Source organism: Rhinolophus ferrumequinum, chromosome 8 (genome assembly GCF_004115265.2).
Source record: "Rhinolophus ferrumequinum isolate MPI-CBG mRhiFer1 chromosome 8, mRhiFer1_v1.p, whole genome shotgun sequence".
NCBI lineage: Eukaryota > Metazoa > Chordata > Mammalia > Chiroptera > Rhinolophidae > Rhinolophus > Rhinolophus ferrumequinum.
In genome coordinates this window covers 42,812,441-42,816,963 of record NC_046291.1, presented here as the reverse complement: position 1 = coordinate 42,816,963, position 4,523 = coordinate 42,812,441, and positions in this window count along the sequence as shown.

Here is a 4,523-nt window from a genome sequence, read left to right as displayed (position 1 = left end):
TATTTGAATTCACTTCTATGTTCCTTATGTTTTGCCTTATGTAATCTCATCCTTTCTTCATGCTTCATCATATCATACAGCTTTAATATCCTTCACTCTCAAGAACAATCTTATGTTTTATAGATACTTATAAGTCTCTTTCTTTAAAATGATGGCAAGAAAATATAAATTAGACATTTCAATTTAATTGGGGCTCAGTACAGTGCAACTAATGATTATTTAGATCTGAACATTATTTTTCTGTTAATCCTGCTTTTCATTAAATTAGATTTGTTTTCCTACAAGCATATTACATTTTCAAAATCATGTGGAGCTTAATCATTTACTTTATTGTTAGTTTTGTTTTCTATTACTAGTGGTTAAGTCTTTCATGTCCTTTAACTTTGTAGTTGTTTCTTTGAGTATAACTAAAGAACGTCAAGTTTACAATTATTAATCTCAAAAAGCCGATTTGCTACATGGAACTAGCTTAACAATAACATTAACAGGATCCATCCTTTAGAATCCTGATTTTGCTAACTCATAGAAGAGCTTTCTAGCTCTTTTACAATTGTCTATGAGTCAACATTTAAGTAAGAGTGCCTTCTAAAAGGTGTTTCTGAGTTCATATTTAGTTGATATAATCTATCACAATCATCCCTGGTCTTTAAATCCCATCTGCTCTGATTGATCAGTGTTTGTGTCATGCTTATTATTAATTTTTTTTTGTATCACTTCTGTTTCATTTAAGGAATTGATTCAAAATTTTAATTTTTATTGGATGAGTCTAAGAAAAGAGTTCAGTAACACACTTCTAAAAAATGTATATTAACAACATTTTCTTGACAGTCATATTTTTCTAATTATGAAAGCATCTGTGTAAAGTTTCTCATGCATGCCAGTTAATAATGAAATGTTCTCAAAGAAAAGAGCACACTTAAACTCATTCCTTAAACCAAAATTCAACTAAAATTTATATTTAATAAATTTTAACAAGACAAATTTTGGTATGTTATACTTAATTCACTCATGCACATTCCATGTAATCACATCTTTCTTGTGTTTTCAGAAATCATCTGTTTAACGTAATCTAGAATTTTACCAAAATGTATACTTGCATATATAAATATTTATATATGCAGAAGTTGAACAATCAAAAGTTCACAAATAATAAATAGAAAGTACTGAAGTGTGAGATTAATATTAACAATCAATTTTTAGTTACTTAGCTGTTGATGAAATTCTGGCCAGAAGTAGTCTTTCTAGGGTGTTTAACTCCATTCTTATTTTGTATTATCTTGGCTGTAGGTCCTTAAACAACAAAATGCATTTCTACCTTTTTTTTTATTGATGTGGATAAACAAGTGTCATGCCCCTTATCTCAAATAAGTTATTTCCAGAATATTTTATGACAGTTTAACACCCCTGATGTTTACCTGCACAGCAGTTAAGAACAGCAAACACATTCTGTTAGATACATTACCGTACTAAACAGAAAAAAACAATAACAACAACAAAAAACAAGTAAATTCCTTATAGTAGAACAAAGCCTCATAGAAATGCTTGTTGGAATTAACACAGATATTTACTTGGAGGCCATAGGGTTTATGGGATGAGTTGAAACTAGTTTTGCACTGTACTGTTAGCTACCTGGGTGCCACATTCACAATTTAGTTCCTGGCCAATAGAATGTGTCAAATAGTGGGTTAATTTCATGACCTCCAGAGATCCACATTGCCTAAGAAAATGTTCTTACTATTTTCAATTATGACAGAAAACCTAAAATGCTTTTTCTTCCATGCTAAAATGTAAAACGTTTTCTCATTTTTATATGTATACATATTGGTATTATGATATTTTCACATAAGTGTATGCATTTCTTTTATATAGAAGATTTATTCTTTGAAATAGTCATTAAACCCTGAGGTGTAAAAATCAAGAAGCAAAGGGAGAGCATACTGTAGAGTACACTTTTTCTCTTCAGAGCCTCAGATTTCCTTTGCTATGTTTGATTATACATCATATCATACCCAAAAATGAACTCAACAGGGATTAGAGACCTGACTCTAAGAGCTAAAACTATAAAAGTCTTAGAAAAAATGGGCGTAAATTTTCATGACCCTGGGTTTAGCAATGACTTTTTGGATATGACACCAAAAGTGTAAGACATAAATGAAAAAAAAATAAATAAATAAACTGTATTGCATAAAAAGTAAAGTTTTGTGCTTCATGCATTGTTGACACGCAGCAGCCTACCCATCTGCCATCTGTCTCCTTGTACTTGCCCCCAAAGAAAGGAGAGTCTGTGAGAGGGATCCTTTCAGGGACTTTGCTAAACCTTTGTGTTTGCACATTATGTCTCCCTGTTTGGCCCCAAAAGGACGGCTGGTCAGGCAATGATGAGTAAGATTTCCCCATGGGGGGGAACAACTCAAGCCAGGAACAGTCCAGTGGGGACCAACAGGAGAACCCATAGGGTTCATAGAGGTGGGCACAGCCCACCACTTTCCCCCAGCTAAGGAAAGCCTCTGCCTCTGTGGCTGCATTCCTTCCCAAAACCTGCAGGGGAAGAGATTCAATGATGTGCTCTCCATCTATTCATATGCATATAGGTTTTGTCCCTTGGGGAAGTACAGACGTCCTGAGACTTAGGGTTCTGCTGCCTACAGGCAAGGGTGATTGGCTTGAATCAGTTTCCTATTATGATGTATGGAATTCACAGATCTTGAGATGGGCAAGCTTTATCTCCTTTACTTCCCCACCTAACTAATGAAAGCTAATGCATTGGCCCGATTAGGTACCCTAGCCCAGATTTCGAAGCTGCCAGTCCCTTGGCCCCTGCACTTAAACTCTATTCATGGCTACTGTTTTTTCTTAACCCTGCTCCACCCTCCTAGCTCCCCACAACCCTCATCCTACTGGACGTGACAATACATTACTATCAAGAAATGTGAAAAGACAACACAAAGGGGAGAAGCTATACATCATATACCTGATAAAGGACTTGGGTTGAAGATTTATAAATAAAAAAACCTAATAAAAATGGGCAAAAGCTTGAAATAGCTATTTCTCCAAACAAAATATAGAAATGGCCAGTAAGCACATGGAAAGATGCTCAACATCATCAGTAATTAAGAAAATTCAAATTAAAACCATAATGAGATATTCCTTCAGACCTATAGCATGCTTATTATAGCATGCTTATTATAGCATGCCTGTAATCAAAAAACCAGACAATAACAAGGGTTATGTAGAACAACCAGAACCTTCATACAACACTGGTGGGAATGAAAAATAGTGCCACCACTCTAGATATAATTTTGTACCTTCTTAATACGTCACACAAAAATGTACAATATGACCTAACAATTCTAATTGTAGATATCTACCCCCAAAACTATGACACATATCTGTGCATAAAAATGTGTATGTAAATGTCTACAACACCAGTTATTCAAAAGTGAAAATAATCCAAATGGTCCTGCACTTGGAATAGAAAAAAAGTGAAAACAATCCAAATGGTCATCCACTTGACATGGACAAACACTGACATTATACTAAAGTCCACATGTAGTATGATTTAATTTATAGAAAAGGCAAATACTTAGTTACAGAAAATAGATTGACATTTCTAGGGCTGGGAAGGTAAGTAGGATTGGCATTGGGGATCTTTTTGAAATGATGAAATGATCTAAAACTGGATTGTGGTGATGGTTGCATAATTCTGTAAATTTATTTAAAAGCTTGAATTATACACTTAAAATGGAAGAGTTTCATTGTATGTAAATTATACCTCAATAGAATTGTTTTAAAAATTCACATCTTCAACATATTGAGAGCTTTCTCAAATCAAGAATGAAAATATGAATGTCCTACTGCAAAATCTAGTAGCCAGAATGGACAAAATATATAGCCAATATGCATATAGAAACATTAATTCTCAGTAAGTTAATTAAAAGACACAATTCTATTTTATTTTACTTTCTATTTGCTGTTCTGTCAATAAATATAGAATTGGATATTTACAAGACTGTGGGGAAATAGTTCTAGCATAGGGGATGGCAAACTTTTTCTATAAAAGAAAATAGTAAATGACTAAATGATCTTATACAAAATACATATAATAAATAGTCTTTATCATAACTACTCTGAAAGAAGCAAAAACAATCTGTAAACAAATGAGTGTTGCTGTGTTCTAGCAGAACTTTATTTACAACAGATGATGGCAGGCCAGGTATGGCCCAGGGACAATAATTTTGTTGGAACCGTTTTTTCCCTACGAGCATAGCCCTTAGAGGCTTCCCATCCCCCTCCCTCCTCCAATATTTTATCAGAGCAGTTTTCCTGCGAGCACAGCAGTTAGAGGCTTTCCCGTCAAAACAGTGTCGAGCGATCACCACTATTAGGGATGGACCTCACCAGCACCCCGGCCAGATTTAACCAATCCCTTAGCGTTGCAATAGCAATGGCACGAATTCTCCCAAACCCGGAAGCCTAACCCTATAAAACAAAGTGCCCGACCCCAGTAAGTGCTCCTCTTTGGA